This window comes from Physella acuta, unplaced genomic scaffold (genome assembly GCF_028476545.2).
Source record: "Physella acuta isolate Inbredline_101_S28 unplaced genomic scaffold, ASM2847654v3 ptg001322l, whole genome shotgun sequence".
Taxonomy (NCBI): Eukaryota; Metazoa; Mollusca; class Gastropoda; family Physidae; genus Physella; species Physella acuta.
In genome coordinates this window covers 158,910-177,171 of record NW_026732837.1, presented here as the reverse complement: position 1 = coordinate 177,171, position 18,262 = coordinate 158,910, and the positions used below count along the sequence as shown (strand labels likewise).

Here is an 18,262-nt window from a genome sequence, read left to right as displayed (position 1 = left end):
AAACACGACCGAAATAGACTTATTAAAATAGCAAGGAAGATCTTAATTCTGTAAATTATTTACTTTCTTTTACGAACGGATATGGGTGAGCTATGGTCATGTTATGTTACTTTTCGTTTTTTTTTTAAATGGCGGAGCAAAGGCACGAAGTAACAACTGACCTGTTACTACATCCTTAAAAATCCGTTAACAAACAACTCATTTTGTTTATTTATTCACCATGATATCTACACGAACAACGTGCAGATGGCCGACCGCATTAAAAGAAAAATTTTACCTTTAAAAAAATTTCATGTACAAACCGCATACCACAGTAAAAAAAAACTTTTAAAACTTGAAAAGTTACACGTATAGTTGGCCGACTGTAGTAAAAACAAAAAAAAAAAACTTTTCACCTTAAAAAACTACAAGTACCGCATTTAAAAACATGGACCAGCTAACAGAACTTTTCCTTTCAGATTCCACACGTGTATGTGGTGAGCCGAGAGTCGTGCATGTAATTTACATGTAAAGTAGATTTACACGCATGAGTGAATTTAACACGCGGCAATATGTAAAGCAGATTTACACGCATGAGTAAATTTAACACGCGGCAATATGTAAAGCAGATTTACACGCATGAGTAAATTTAACACGCGGCAATATGTAAAGTAGATTTACACGCATGAGTGAATTTAACACGCGGCAATATGTAAAGCAGATTTACACGCATGAGTGAATTTAACACGCGGCAATATGTAAAGTAGATTTACATGCATGAGTTAAATTAACACGCACAACATGTAAAGTAGACTTACACCCATGAATGAATTTAACACGCGGCAGTATGTATAGTAGATTTCCATCCATGACTGAATTTAACACCCACAGTGCCTAGTACATGGACGGTGCCAATCATGCAATGCTCCGTTCACTCTCGGCATTTAAATAAAACAATTTAAATTTATGACGCGGGGACAGATTTAAAACACAGAATCACAGGTGTCGCCACTATCCCTGATAATTGAGGAAACAAATTAAACTTGTAATCAACAGAGCGCCTCGGAGTGAAAAATTAAATTTTAACTAATTTTTCTGAAGCTTTGTTAATTACAAAATGATCAATCGGATTTTAAGACTTTAGAAATTACAAGCGATAGAAGCACGTGTTGTATGTGGTGTACAATGAGTAGAACCCCCACCTCCCCCACCCACACCAACATTCCCAATATCCTGTTCATCTCGTATAAGCCATCCCCTGCTGAAATTACAGAAACGCCTAAAACAGAAAATGCAGTAATTTTACGCGCCGCTATTCCCCCTCCCCCCACCCTAACATACGCCAGAGTGTGACGGAAAGGGCAGGGATGAAAGCTAAAACTGATCATACAAGGAGAAGAGGGGGAGGGTAGGTGCATGATGGAATTAGAGCATGATCCGATGAATGATCTTTGCTGTTCGTATCGATTTCAGCCAATAGTCAATAGAAACGTAATTATCTTTCGACCGGCCACTATGGGCGCATTATTCAAATTACTACGAAAGCGCAAAAACCACTTGTGACAAAATAGAACACGGCACCCGTCGTTTGAGGACTTTTGAATGGTGGGTAACTTGATTGTGAGAGATGCAGCACAGTGTAATAAAGAAAACATTCGGGTTGTATGTGGGGAAGGGGGGGGGGGGGGCGGGAGAGGGGGCGGGTTTTAAATGGGAGCGTCCGTCAATAGAAAGTGCTTTTACGTTGAGTCACACCAGGAGAGCTGTGGAGTTTAAATATGGTGGTCTGGTGCTTGCAGCGGCACTAATATTGCTCCATCACAGAGTTATATACACATACATACACATACATACACAAACTCACATATATATATATATATATATATATATATATATATATATATATATATATATATATATATATATATATATATACATATATATATGTATATATATATATATATATATATATATATATATATATATGTAATTTATATACATATATATATGTGTGTGTGTTTGTACGTGTGTGTATGTATGTGCCTGTGTTCATATAATCTATGAACCATCTTTTAATCAACAATAACGTACATAGGAGACATCTGTATACATTTAAAAACATTATTTTTGTGACATAAATTTATAAAAAGTATAATCGAAACCATCAGTAAATTTTCAAAATATACATGCCAATAGGGTTCCAATAGGAACACAAAGCAATCATAGAATAAATTAACGTCGTTGCCCACTTATCCCCTGTATGTGGTATACACTTTTGACATGTGCTGTACAGGTAGCTGCACATCTTGGGTCTCCCGATGGAGCTTCCATACATGGTCAGATATCAGGTAAACTCAATTGGTAATAGAATCCACATTGAAATTATGGACGTAATTACATACTTTTTCATTTCTGATGAGGTAATAATCCTAGAAATTTATGCTGATTTAGCACATTTCTCAATTCTATTTTCAATTTGTTTGCTCGATTTGAGTGGGGGTGGGTTGGGGAGATGTGGGGGAGGGGTGGGGGAGATGGAATTCTGCTGACTCGACCATATCAAACTATTATTGATTAGTTCAAATTTTTATGTAATGCAATGTAAATAATTAAACAAAGACGTGTAAAAAAAATCTTAACTCGTATTACAAATCAAATCCTCCGGACTTAATCAGACGCAGTGAATGGTGGAAAAAGTTTTTTATAATGTCTGAAAAAATCAAAAATTTATTCCATGCTCCATCGGTGATGCGAGGTTCTTTTTCCGGTCTTTCTTTTAGACCTTGGTTTTATGAGACAGCCCCCATCTAGAGTCATTCTAGAACTTGGTTGTATCTGACAGTCCACTCTAGAGAGTTTCTAGACTGTTCTATTTGACAGCCCCCCCCCCCCTCTGTGATCAGCGCCGTCTGCAAGCATGAGCCGCATCAGCGCCATCTAACAACCGATTTCTCCAACAACAACAACAACCCATCGAATCTTTGCCGTCATGATCTGACAGACAGCCCAGACAAACTCTCATCAAATAGAATCGATTGCTAATCGATTGTTTGGGTCTATTGATCTGTATTGGTTTTGTTTGAATGAAACACTTACAAAACTATTTTTAACTGTTTATTGCAGGGGCATAACAAGAGATGACAATCAGCAAATAAAAATAAAAAAAAAACCCACACAAAAACAACAAGTTTACAGGCTGAAGGGAATATGCTAAAAGATGTTACTATATTTACTACATAGACTATGATTATGACGACATTGTGTGTCGATGGCTAGCGCTCCACTGGTGCTGATAAAGCGGAGAAGATCGATTCAGTACGAGCTAATGGTTTTTGTAAACAAATGATATAAGGATACAAATGAAAGTTTAGCTATTGACAGTACAAGTTATTGAAAGGAATTTTTTTGTAAACATGTTTAAAACTTTTAAGCTGATAAAGGCGCCATTATTCTGTAACTCGACTTAGAAAGAGTTGCCCCTCTCCTGCTCCCCCCCCCCCCCCACCTGAGTCTGTGGTTAAATTTTATGGTTTGCCGAAGTCAACATTATCACACTATACCGGAGGTCGCGTTAACAAAGAGTCAATATTTTTAAATCGAAAAAAATAAAATTTCTTTTTTTTTCTTTCAGCTAACCTTGCAGCCTGCCATTCCCTACAAGAGGACATATTAAAAACTTCGCCAGTGGTCATAAATCTTCATGTAATTCCTGTCTTATTCATGTTCTAAGTTTTTATTGTTGATGTGTTTAAAACATTGCCAACACATAGAGATTGATAGTTGTCCTCTATTGGGGGCACTGGCCTTCTATTTAAATACAGGGTTGGCTTTTGGCTCGTTTCACAAATACATATCACATTATCATCCATTATGTGCTTGTTTTACAAATACATTTCACATTATCATCCATTATGTGCTTGTTTTACAAATACATATCACATTATCATCTATTATATGCTTGTTTGACAAATACATATCATATTATCATCTATTATATGCTTGTTTAACAAATACATATCATATTATCATCTGTTATGTGCTTGTTTTACAAATGCATATCACATTATCATCCATTATGTGCTTGTTTTAAAAATACATATTCACATTATGTGCTAGTTTTACAAATCCTCATCTTATAAATTAAGAAGCTTTTTTTTAAATAAATCCATGTACGGTTAGGTATGACAGGTATTTCAATTAGTTTCATTAGCATTATAAAATATATACGGTCATATGTTTGATAAATAGGTTGTAAAGGTGCCTTTGTTATCTTCTAAACCATTATGTTTTATATCATACACACAGGAATACCAGAATATTTAAGAATGAACATGAACAAATTGTTAGGAGGTTATTAAAACAAATGTGTATTGAGACCAGTGGTTACACTAGTAAATAATTGAAATGTTTTATTGGATTTATACGACTAAAGCCCTAGATAATTGCATTACATATGCCACCATTAATGAAATTAAAATTACTAATGACATCTTTAACGCCATTACTTATGCCACGACTAATCACATTACTAATGCCACCAATAATGTTATTACAAGTACTTTTAGCAAAGTACTGACCACAAAATAACTTCATATGCTAAGGTCACATAAACAGGTAACCTCTACTTCATCTGCAACATGGACCGCCAGGTACACAACTGTAGCCAGTTTTGTCCGTTATCACTAGTGATACATTAAAACAGTGCCAAAAAATTGTTTAAAATCTTGTCGTGAGAACAGAATATACCCATTGTTGGGCTAAAGCGGACATTATTGCACCACACATTCAAGGCAAAGTAGATCAATAAATATCTATCAATATCTTCCGCCATTGTTTGTCTAATAGATCTCTGTCCATCTCTCACTAGACTCTCCCTTGATTTCATGCTGTCTCTGTCTAGAGTCTAGACAGTCTGTCTATCCATACCCAGATATCCTAAATCACGAGTAGTATTAGTTTAACACATTGTGTGGGGGAATATTCACAAAATCTGCTACAGCCCCACGTCAAGTTTCTATAGGTTTTTTTGGACAAGTTTCTATAGAAGTTAAATGACAAGTTTCTAAATCAGTTGTCAGCTTTATAAAAAATAAAAATAAATTTATAAATATTGTTTCAGTATTCCGAAATCCTTTTTTAAAGCTTTAACAATTTAGTCTGTCATTAAAAAGACAGGATAGATGTTACAGGTCGAGGGTACTAAACGATAGAGGTATATAGCTAGAAACGACAAGGACAAGGGTTAAAATTATAAAGGTCAATGGTTAGAAACGATAAAGGACAAGGATTAGAATCAATAGAGGTCAAGGGCGAAGAGACGAACACTTATTTAATAATCGAAGTTTAATGTATTTAAATAATATTTTTTATATTTTGATATGGTCTACTTTATTCCTTGAATTTAAATATATTCTCAATAAAAATGTCCCAACCATGAATCCATGGTTTCCACTGGCCATTCCCCATGTCAGTTCAATAAATGCCTAATGTTGTTGTATGTGTACTTGTTCACGTTTGTAAATGTTCTAAACCTAAGACCCCTAATGTTGGCCATAGAAATCAACAGTTTTACAACGAGCTTGTGTTGTAAAGCTGCTTCTATATCCCGCTTTACACACACAGCTGACAGCCGAGATGGGACGGACGACGGTTGTGGGAGGGGGTAGCAGCGGCTGGGGTGGGAGAGAGTATGGGTGTGTAGGGGGGGTGGTGGAGGTTAGGGTAATCTGCATTGATCCCATCTTATTAAGGCCGTGGACCTTATGAATGGATCAAAGAAAAAGAAACAAACCAAAATGTTGTTTTATGACTGGATGTACCCACATTTTTTGTAATTAATTTTTGTAATCAAGTTTTTGACCTAAATTAATTTGCAGCTTTTTTTTCTATAAAGTTATAAATCCCCAATGCAATTAAAGGCTATGAAAAAAATAAATATCATATCAAATATCTTCACAAGTCTGTCAACGTTTTATTTTCACCACTCCAATACAATCATTTTCATTCATCGTCTCATTAAAATCTTCTAAGTCCAATGACTCGTGTCTTGTCGGAAACAAATTAGACCCGTTTTATTTCGATCGACGTGACATTAAAAAAAATATTATCAACTAAAACTGAAAACGGTAGGTTTGTTTTAAGTTCCTCTTTGTAACTAGGAGAATAAACATTTTGAATTACCAAGAGCGCTTGCCAGTTCTAATTCGTTCCACATGTTGTAAACAAAAAAAAAACAAAAAAAAAAAACCATGTAAAATTACAAATCAGAGGGTCAGAAAACTAGGGCCTTAACCTCAATGGCCTTATAAAACGGAGAAATAAGTTTACATAGTTTTCAATACATTTAACACGTTTTTTTCTTCAGGGAATAGATTGAATGTTGTACACACACAATTTGAATTTATTGAGTTGTAATGTAAAGTAGTCGAGTTGAAATTTAAATTCCACTGCGAATTGGGTGGTGAGATGTAAATTGAAAAGTGATCTTAAACCAAAACATTTTTTGACGGCTAATCTAGAGACACACTAAAATTGTAATCATTATTTCCACAATATATTTTATGGGTGTCACGGGGGCTTTGTTTTAGTTATAAATAGTTTTTCATATCACGTATTTAAATAAAATCATATGTCATATTAGACTGATGTTGCAATACGTTATAACCGTGTTAAGGAGTTTCAGGAGAGCTAATGGGTTAACGCAATAGTTTATGGGTTGGCACAATAGTTTATGGGTTGGCACAATAGTTTATGGGTTGGCACAATAGTTTATTGGGTTGACACAATAGTTTATGGGTTGACACAATAGTTAAGAGTGTTATCCACATGTTCCCTTATAGGACCTAAAGATTTATAGGGCAGATAAAGTAGAGTTAATCTGTTTGTTGACCACGGCATAAGAAGGGTTCAGCACTATGCCCAGCCGCCTTTACTTTCCCTAACGTGCGTCGGTTACTCATCTGAACTTGATGGAACAAGGGACATCTTACAGTCACAAACACGAACAGAGATCCGAACCTAAGAGCTTCCGGCTAGCAGCCAAACGCTCTACCATTCGACCACGCCCTCCCTACGTCCTACTTACTCTAGTCCTATTCCATACCTCCGTGTTGTCCGTATATGGACACTACATTCCGAGACTCTTCTATTACGTGACGTAATTGACAGCTGGAGTTTGTTTTTACCTGGTAACTGTCGCTACCTAGATCACGTGTGACCCGTCACAAATAAGTACATGCAAACAAAACAGCACGCACGCGTGGAGCTTATGACCAGACCTGAATGAATAGATTTAGAACAAATTATGCAATTACTTCAACAACCCGCATAATTTTAGAATTGTAAGAATGAGCACACACAAATCAAACAACAACATCCGGTGTACGAATACAAACCATATGATGACGGAGGAGACATAAGCTGACATTTTATCAAGGGGAATTGATCGCCCAATTAAATGCTCAGTTGATGAGTTGTGGAAATTACCACGGAGAGAGACATCTCATCTTCATTCATAGCTACTAATTCTAACCGCATGTAGAAAGAGACAGTTTAATGGAGTTCTTTATAAGTTCACGTTATGTAATAGTTCAAGTGTAGGCTACTACAGCTATGTAATAGTTCAAGTGTAGGCTACTACAATTATATAATAGTTCAAGTGTAGGCTACAACATCTATGTAATAGTTCAAGTGTAGGCTACAACATCTATGTAATAGTTCAAGTGTAGGCTACAACATCTATGTAATAGTTCAAGTGTAGGCTACAACATCTATGTAATAGTTCAAGTGTAGGCTACAACATCTATGTAATAGTTCAAGTGTAGGCTACAACATCTATGTAATAGTTCAAGTGTAGACTACAACATCTATGTAATAGTTCAAGTGTAGACTACAACATCTGTGTAATAGTTCAAGTGTAGGCTACAACATCTGTGTAATAGTTCAAGTGTAGACTACAACATCTATGTAATAGTTCAAGTGTAGGCTACAACATCTATGTAATAGTTCAAGTGTAGGCTACAACATCTATGTAATAGTTCAAGTGTAGGCTACAACATCTATGTAATAGTTCAAGTGTAGGCTACAACATCTATGTAATAGTTCAAGTGTAGGCTACAACATCTATGTAATAGTTCAAGTGTAGGCTACAACATCTATGTAATAGTTCAAGTGTAGACTACAACATCTATGTAATAGTTCAAGTGTAGACTACAACATCTGTGTAATAGTTCAAGTGTAGGCTACAACATCTGTGTAATAGTTCAAGTGTAGGCTACAACATCTATGTAATAGTTCTACTGAGTTCAGAAATACATAATATACTGACTCCACGCTTCAAGATACAATTTGCTTGATGATAGTTACTGTATCACCCTCAGTTAATTACCTTCTTTAGACGGCCAAAAAAAAAAAACAAGCCAAGAGACATCGAAATCTAATCAAAACAACCAAGTTTTCACCGAAGCTCTTATAAAGTTAACACAGACATCTTCACAAAATATCGGTTAATTAATTAAATAATCAATTAACTGACCGTACGATCATAATAAAAAAAATAATTGTTATATATTATTTCACCCCGTCTAAAAGACAACCATGAAGTATTTTTCAATACAATTCAACGCTGACATTAATCAAATCAAAATATAGAAGTGCAAATGGGAGTGATAAAATTTCAATACAACTAAATAACAAGAAGATATAATACTAGAATAATCGATATATGAAACTAAATAAAATGTAGCCGACAAAAAAAACAAAAAGACGACATTTAAATAATAAAGCAATGAAAGTAAAAACGAAAAAAAAATCCCTGAATTCAACGAATCCAAATATAGACGTTAAAAACAATGAAAGCAAGACGTTAAAAAGAACGAAACTAACAAAAGACGCTAAAAAAACAAGGAAACAAACCCGCGTTTTAAAGTCCCTGATGTATATCCAATGTCTAGAAACCGTGGCTTAAAGTGTATACATTATTCGCGCTTGTTCAGATTTGGAAAACACGACATTACACCCCGACTGAGCGTAGTGGCCCTACATAAATATCAGAGACAGAAAAGTACTGGGGCTTAGCGAAGAAAAATGGGGAAAGAAAATTCCCCGGGAAAGAAAATTCCCCGGGAAAGAGTTAGATTCTGGACAAGGACGTGAAAGTGGGATAGAAAACTGATAGAAAAAAAAAACGTGATTTGATTAACATGTTGTCTTGGGTTTGTTGTTTTTATCAGGGTGGAGGGGGGGGGGGGGGCTCTTCAAACAAGGAGGATCTAGATATAACTCCCTGGCTTACTGCTGTAGAGCCTTCAATGATACTACAAAGTCTTGGAGAATATACACAACCACCATTTAATAGGCAAAAGTTGTAAATGATACACAGACACCTTTGTAATATAGAAGAAAAATAATAGGCAACAACTGACAAAAACTAGTTGATGCATCAAAACGCTAATTGATGTAATCAAAATGTAATTAGTGCAGCTGTAAAATGGTGAATTATAGGAAGCATAAGTTCTTAAGACAAGCTAGCTAATTGATTTTTTTAACCTGTAGTGTCGCTGTATTTGTGCTTATTCTGTAAAATCTGGTTGGGTTACTACAAGCTTATCTAATTCTAATAATTTAAATACGTATAGAAAGATATACGTAAATGATATCACAATAAGTAATTTTTTAAAAAGGCAGCGTCAATATCGTCTCAAAGTGTTCATCAGCATACACAAAAGACAAACGGTTACAAATTTGGACTTAGCTTGACTATGAAAACACGTCATGTGTATAGGCTACGACATCAAAAAGTAGAGACGTGTGTTAGAAGGCTCACTAGTTGGTGTAGGGTTTTTAAAATAAATTTATGCATAAACCTCACAACAGCTATCATTTCCATAGATTTTGATATCAAAATATAGATATGCGAAATTTAAGTGTTGTAAAATCATTTCACATTACGATGTATATGGAATGTGGTTGGGGCATTTCACATTACGAATATTGTTGTGGAGAAGTGATTTGATCACCTGACAACCACATTGCCCAGTAACCGAACAGTTGTGAGTATATAGTGCTGTTATATATTGTGATTTTTAAAAAAATGAAAAATGTGATCAGATGTTAAGTAAACAAATATACTCTGACTAGCCGTCCCGGCTAGGTCCTGCATTGGCAAGTAAGGTAAAAGTTATTTGTAAAAGTCAGTAACTTAAGTACTCATTAAGCAACATATACCCTGCGCTGCATGGTGTTTAGGAATTTATAAAATTTTCAATTAAAGTTCTATGTGTAAGTTTTTACTATATGCATGTCATCAACAAACATGTCCGTCCGCCACATACAAATAAAAAAGACCCCATTGAAGATATATATATATATATATATATATATATATATATATATATATATATATATATATATATATATATATATATATATATATATATATATATATATATATATAAATTTATTTATATCTATATATATAATTCTCTTCATTGGGACCATAGAAAACACCACGCAGCTTAGCCACCACCCTCATCCCCACTTGTCAGGTGAGCTGTGGTTCACCCCGAATGTCTACAATCGTAGAGCCGGGTCCGCTATTAGGGATAGGGGCAGATAATTTAAATTTAAAAGAGGGAGGTAATAACAATTTCTGCCATAACTATTCCTTATCGTCTGTAAACTGTCGTCATGGACGGCTGCTTTCACGGAGTTCGCGGGAGGGGTGTGGGTGGGGAGTGAGGGTGAGGAAAATAGTCTTTACTGATAGCGTTTTAAAGCAAAATATTTTCAGTCGCAGCATTGGTAGTGAATTATGAATTACTAAAAAATAGAAAATAAAACAACTAAACAGCGGCGTATGCATACGGCGCGGGTCAGCTCGTGTATATATATATATATATATATATATATATATATATATATATATATATATATATATATATATATATATATATATATATATATATATATATATATATATATATATATATATATATTAGATATCATTCAGATATGTAATTTTGTTAGCGTATGTTATCCTTCTCCCAAATTCCTCCGCTTTTGCATTACTACGCTCATCATTTGACATATGAGGACTGTTGTAGATTTGATATATATTTCTTTCATTATATAGGTGTGTACATATTATATAGGATTTACAAATTATGAGCTCCATTTCTGAAAACAAAGATCAGAGTTCGGGAGGGGAGAGTTGGGTATGAATATCTGAAAAGGAGGGGCGGAGAAATTGATGGGAATACAATTTTACCTGATGTTAGAACATGTAGGCCTACAGGATATGAAGGGTGCATGCTTTAATGTATACGCTCCTTTAGTTTTTACACAAGATTCCTATATGTATTTTAATTCTGTATCCCTTACAGAAGGGACACAATTTTTAGATGCAAGGGAAATAATTTAAAAAAAAAAATAACTTAAACCAATACGAATAGAACAATTCAAAACAAATACGCCTTTTCTATTACTGTTTTACTTATTAAATGTAAACAACTGTACAGTAGGTAAACAATTGTGTACCAGTTATAGATTTTAAAAAATACAACGTGTATTTTATTTTTATTTATAATTGAAAGACATTAACTTTATTTTAAGAACCGTCATTTAAGTGATGTTAAAATTGCTTTAACGAGTGTTCCGAAATCAATAAACTATGTGTATTTCTGGATCCCTACAAAAGGGTCAAAAGTAAATTAAAATTTGGTGAATGTATGTTATGAGCAGCTTGGAATTAGCTGGGAGCCAAAAAGCCGAGCATTATCTGGTATTTTTACAGTCGCCTATGGCACTAGAGCTATCCCCTCACAAAATATCAACCCTTTGTCGTAACTGCAAGTGGTCGATCTAATTCAATCACTTTAAAAAATGTATAGCTTATATAAGGCTGCGGTTTCTCTAGGTAAGTTTTCGGTTACTTATAACTCAATTATTAGATGACTCCAATTTGACCATTGAAAAGAGAGCGAACGGCAAACTTTGTCAAGAATAATTTCTCTGCAACTTACCTGCAGATACCTGATCCAATAGGTGTAACAAATAAACCCAACAAACATCACCATCTTTGCATTTATAGATATAGGTATAGTTCAATTCGTATTGAGATTCTTCCATTTCCACGATTTCATGCGCCCATTAAATGGCTGCATTAACTACATCCGCACCTTTAACAACGATTTAGGTTACGTTAGGTTAGGGTAGGGTAGGGTAGGTTAGGTTAGGTTAGGTTAGGTTAGGTTAGGTTAGGTTAGGTTAGGTTAGGTTAGGTTAGGTTAGGTTAGGTTAGGTTAGGTTAGGTTAGGTTAGGTTAGGCTAGGTTAGGTTATCGCCCCCTCCTTGGACATAGACCGTTAACAACAGCTTTCCACAAGAACGATAATATACTTAAAATTAATTTGAACTTACCAATTACGCGTCTGGCATTGAGCAAATATCCCATAATTTCATGTTTATACAGAAAACCAAGGTAAGTTCAAGCAATAAGTTTATTAGTCCATTGTAGTTAGGCGACAAACCTGAAAAGAAACAAGAAACTGCATTTGTAAAATTTTCCACAACAAACTTAATGAAATTAATTTTATAGTACTCTACCATAATTTGAAGTTTAATATTACAATAACCTTGCCTTTATAATTGGTATAAATTCAGTTATCAATACATTTGAACTAATGGAAAGGTTTTAATTAAATATAACTTAGATGTCAAGTGCTATCGAGAAATAAAGCTTTAAAAAACAGCGAAAAGATAATTTTGTAACGTCAGAAAAACATGTTTTGACGTGTTATTGTGTTATCTGAATTTTTGTCAACAATTTTTGACATGACGGTTTAAATTGATAGAAATATTAAAATCTAATTTTGAAATCTGAGGTGAAAAAAAATAAATTGTCAATTGATGAAATCTGATGCTTTAGTTATTTTGCTTTTTGCCTGCAGGTAGAAGATTAATGTTGGACTACTTGAATTTAGCGTGTCGTCGTTTGGGGTGGTTGTATGGGGAAAAGGGTTGGTTGGTTGGTGGGGGTGGAGGGGTGTGTGTGTGTGTTTAAAGGGTTGCGTGTGTGTTTGTGTAAAGGTTGCGAGTTTTTGGGAGTTGGTTTGTAAATGGGGATATTTCGCCATATTCAAACACGCCTTCATAATAAAGAAGAGGCCATATTAAAAGGTCAGGTATTTTTGTGACCTCATTGCTAAAAATAGGTAAATAATTTGAAATAAACTAAATCATGATTAAAATTTTTGCTTAATTTATCCGTCGCTAATAGCACGCGCATGAGTGGTTTAAAACACAGTTTCTAAGGTAATTAAAGAAAAAACTCATTTACCTAACTGATGATTGGGAAGCTTTGGTTAATGAATTAGAAGTTTCTATTTTAAAACATGGATTTCTGAAAACATTCAGGAAAAGAAACGAATCGAAGTAATTCAATAACATAATGTAATCATGAAGAAATATACGGGCAAATGAGAAGCTTTCTGCTTAATTAGAAATAATTAGAAACACTAATGTTTCAAGACCACGTGACTCGTGCAAGTTTAATTAACTTTTTATGTTTAGTTCAGGTGTTTTTTGACATTGTTGTGTTGTACACCTGTCTAAAAAATAAATCTTTACAGCATCTTGACTAAGGCTAACGAAGGAGTAGCGATGTTTGACACTAGAGCTATTGGGGGGGGGGGGGGGTGGAAGACAAAAGCTGCGTAACACTATACTGTATAAGACTGGACGTATAGAAGAAATGGACGTGTAACGCGACTGGACGTATAAGAGAACTGGAGGTATAAGATGACTGAATGTATAACTAGACGTATAAAACGACTGGAGGTATAAGATGACTGAATGTATAACTAGACGTATAAAATAACTGGAGGTATAAGATGACTGAATGTATAACTAGACGTATAAAATGACTGGACGTATAAGATGACTGGACGTATAAGACGACTGGACGTATAAGATGACTAGGACGTATAAGATGACTGGACGTATAAGATGACTAGACGTATAAGATGACTGGACGTATAAGCTGACTGGACGTATAAGATGACTGGACGTATAAGATGACTGGACGTATACGATGACTGGACGTATAAGATGACTGGACGTATAAGTGAACTAGAGGTACAAGACGACCCCCTAACCCTATTTAAAATAAATTGATATATACGGCGTATAAGAACCCTAATTAAAAAAAATACTTTCTTGGGTTTCTTGGCGTCTTAAAAAAGGTATGTTACACACTCCGGTACTAGTGCAGGTGGAGTAGAGTTGACATGGTGCACAGAAACTTTCAAGATGGGAAAATTACAAGAACAGGAAGAAGCAAGTAGAAAAATAAGACATGGATACTGTATAGGTGTGTTTTGATCGGCTGCCTTTTATCTCCCAGTAACTAAACTATTTGTCAGCAAGTAAAAGTATGAGGGACAGTGGTGTCATACATCAGACATATTCATTTACAACATCTATCAGAAAATGGTGTCACATATCCCACTTGTATGTCTGAATGACACATCTCAACATCTAACAGATAAATGTGTCATACATTAGACATATTCGTCTGTTACATCTGTCAGAAAATGGTGTCACATATGCAACTTGTATGTCTAAATGACACATCTTCACATCTGAACTTTAACTAAATCCACACAAAACGTCGATGTCTAAGATAAACCAATCACATGTTTGTAAAAAGCACTTTTCACGGTAAATGTTTTACTAAAATCCAACAATCTACCTTATAAAATAAAGTTTTTAAAATACTTTTCCTGTGTATTAATTACAAGTATCCTATCTCTTTTACAATAAAAAAATTGAAATAATACGTTCTTTTGTTAAAGAAAATGATGATATATAAACCCAAATAACGTTAAAAAATCTTACGAAAATTCTCTCAAACTAAACCGTATGTGCTGACTTCTAGATGCGACACAAAAATAAATAAACAAATCCACGAACGAATTTTGAGAGACAAGAGGTAGACTTGATTATTTATTGAGGTATGACATTGCGAAAGTAATTTTTTTTACGACAGCGTTAAGTTTGTTTTAATTTATGCTTTTTTTTGTTTATGTTTAAAGAAACGTGACAAGTGGAAATTGAATTACTCTTGTAAACACGTCAGTTGTTGAAGGTTTCAAACTTGGCGACCTTGTGGAAAAAACACGATATGCTTTTTAAAGCTTACAATATAGTTTATCTAGATGGCCGTGTTTGTTTAAATAAACTGTATATTACACTAAACTGTATATTGGTATATTAAATATCTAATTTAAGAAAAAAAAACCATTTGTATCATTCTTTTTTAAAAAAAAAAACAATGTATTAAAGTAAAACTGAGAATAGTTTGTTTAAAAATAGTTGAAAAATTGCTCTTAGAGTAGTTTTGTAAGCATACTATGTGTCGATGGTGTTTAAACAAAATTGCTATAAATACGACATTTCGTATAATTTTCATGTAAAATGAAAGAATAATTACAAAATTTTAGTTCATAGTACGAGGAAGATGAATACACGAAAGAAGAATTGTTGATTTATTTTTAAAGTGCTTTTATACCGTGTTCTCGAGTGAAATATTAAAGATTAAAAAAAAAATGAAGAAAACATTTTAGTCCGAAACCGACCGAAAGCTCTAAATTGGGATCTCCCAGGAGAAGAGAACTCTAATGGCTCGCATACAACCCTTCTGTCAGTAGCCTCCCATTGCTGAACTCTCGAGGAAAGCCCAAAGAGAACTGTAGCGAGTACGATTTAAAGAGCAGAATTTTTGTCTGGAACACAAAACACATCTGTTTTCTGTGTTGTTGGAGGCAGCTCTAATGGCGGATTAATGGGTTCTTCGGTAATTAATTAAAAGTTAAATTAACAGTATGACAAAGGACATCCATTTATAAAACAAAACTGAAGAAAATATGTTTGTACGAGGTATAATTTGTTGATAGGGTTCAGTGAGTGATTCCGTGATAGCGTGGCAAAAAAGCAAACATCAGCATCATTTACAAATGTTGCACTATGAGTTTATAGAATTGGGTACAAAAGTGGAATGTGGATATATGTATAATAGATGTTGGAGACATGTATGTGGGCGTGGATGTGGGTTGTTGATGCAGATAAATTTTCGTGTGTGTGTGAATGTAGGCGTTTTTTTTAAAGAACATGGGCTAAAGTTTTGAATGCAGACGTGTATGAGTGTGTCGATGTGGGTGTTGATGTGGGTGTTGGTGTGGGTGTGATGTGTGATGTGTTGCGTGTGGGTATTGGTGTGTGTGATGTAGGTGTGGGTGTTAGTGTGTGTGTGGGTTGATGTAGATGTTGGTGTTGGTGTTGGTGTGGGTGTTGGTGTGTATGTTGTTGTTGGTGTCGGGTGTGATGTGGGTGTTGATGTAGGTGTTGATGTTGGTGTGGTTGTTGGTGTCGGGTGTGATGTGGGTGTCGATGTGGGTGTTGATGATTGTGATGATATGGATATAGCCGTCACTGAAGCAAGTCTATCTTACTTCCGCTGGACTTAAGCCTGACTGTATTTAAAAGCACAGAGCCCATATATTTAACTCTGGCCCTAAGTGGACTGTCCGGTCTGGTAACCCCATGGATCAACCTGTCGGCATGTGTTTATCCCGCGTTTAGTTGTCTCCCTGTTGTCCCAGAGTGTTTGTACTAAACACAGCTAGTTTATGGCTAGCACTAAACACAGCTAGTTTGTGGCTAGGACTAAACACAGCTAGTTTGTGGCTAGGACTAAACACAGCTAGTTTATGGTTAGGACTAAACACAGCTAGTTTATGCCTAGGACTAAACACAGCTAGTTTATGGCTAGCACTAAACACAGTTATTTCATGCCTAGGACTAAACACAGCTAGTTTGTGGCTAGGACTAAACACAGCTAGTTTTAGGACTAAACACAGCTAGTTTATGTCTAGGACTAAACACAGCTAGTTTATGGTTAGGACTAAACACAGCTAGTTTATGTCTAGGACTAAGCACAGCTAGTTCATGGCTGGGACTAAACACAGCTAGTTTATGGCTGGATGTAATAGTTGATGAAAGTATGTTAGAAATTGGTAATCGATATTAGGATCGATCCAATATGATTGAAAGGCTGTTTTGTTTGTTTGGCGGTGTTGTAAAGTAACTAGTTGAACCAATTAGGGTCTGACACTGAAATCAGACGAGGTTCACTTCTGATTCAGGACAAGAAAAGTTGACCTTTGAGACAGGAATGATTGACCGCTGACAATTGAACAGAAAAACATAAAACCTGACTTTGTACCAAGATGTTTGACCAACTAAAGTTGACCAGAAAAAAAACTAACTTTGTACCAAGATACCTGACCAGTTAAAAGTTGACCAGGACATAAAAAAAGTTCAGTGCTTTGGGATTTCCAGGGGTCGTTCAAGCAGAAATCATTATGGTTAGATAAAAAGCTATAAAAGAAACGGTCGTATTTCTTTAAGCAAAGTTTCTATATAAAGCCTTATCTGGACAAAATGCCAAATTCCTATATAAAGCCTTATCTGGACAAAAAGCCAAATTCCTATATAAAGCCTTATCTGGACAAAAAACCAAATTCCTATATAAAGCCTTATCTGGACAAAAAGCCAAATTCCTATATAAAGCCTTATCTAGACAAAAAGCCAAATTCATATATAAAGCCTTATGGAACAAAAAGCCAAATTTGAAATAAATATTAACTTTTAGCGCAAACGTCTGATTTTAAATTTAATTTCAAGTTGCGTTAGTCTAGGCTGTAAGTAAGTACCAGGATGTATGTATGTTCGACCCCCCCCCCCCCTTCCCCGATCTACACCCACCATCCCCCCTATTTGATTGTCAGTCTAAAGTGACCGTTAATTCAGAGTCCCCAGCAGGTTAGGGAGGCAAGACCTAAATTTAGAGCCAGGAGCCAACGGAAGAATTGATTCGTTAGCGCACGCTTAATTAACTCTGAACCCTCGTTTCAATAGGACAATCACGTGACTGGTCATACTAAACTTCCGGTCAGTGTTAAAGAACAAAATGGCCGCCAGCAAAGAAAAAACAATTACCAATGTTGCCATCTGAACCGCTTCTAAACACATGGAAATTTAGTCATTAATTGGAAACAGATCTGCATTAAAATTTAGTCGTAATTAGAAAACAAATGCTGGGAGTTGACGTGTATCTAGTCTTCAATGTTATAATTTTGAAATTCTCTAAAGGGTTTTGTTGGAAACCATAAATTCAGAAAAAAACGTTGCTTGTTTTCTATTTAACATAAGTTTCACTATTCCC

General features: G+C 35.1%; 1 protein-coding gene across 2 annotated transcripts in view; it reads right to left on the bottom strand.

The window, feature by feature from the left end:
• LOC131958362 (zwei Ig domain protein zig-8-like) overlaps nt 1–12,508 on the bottom strand; it is a 131,758-nt gene extending 119,250 nt beyond the window's left edge. For both annotated transcript variants that reach the window (XM_059323354.1, XM_059323355.1), the window contains exon 1: nt 12,397–12,508. The gene's annotated coding sequence lies outside the window, so the exon portion shown is untranslated. The remainder of the gene's footprint in view (nt 1–12,396) is intronic.
• Nucleotides 12,509–18,262: the final 5,754 nt, after the last annotated feature.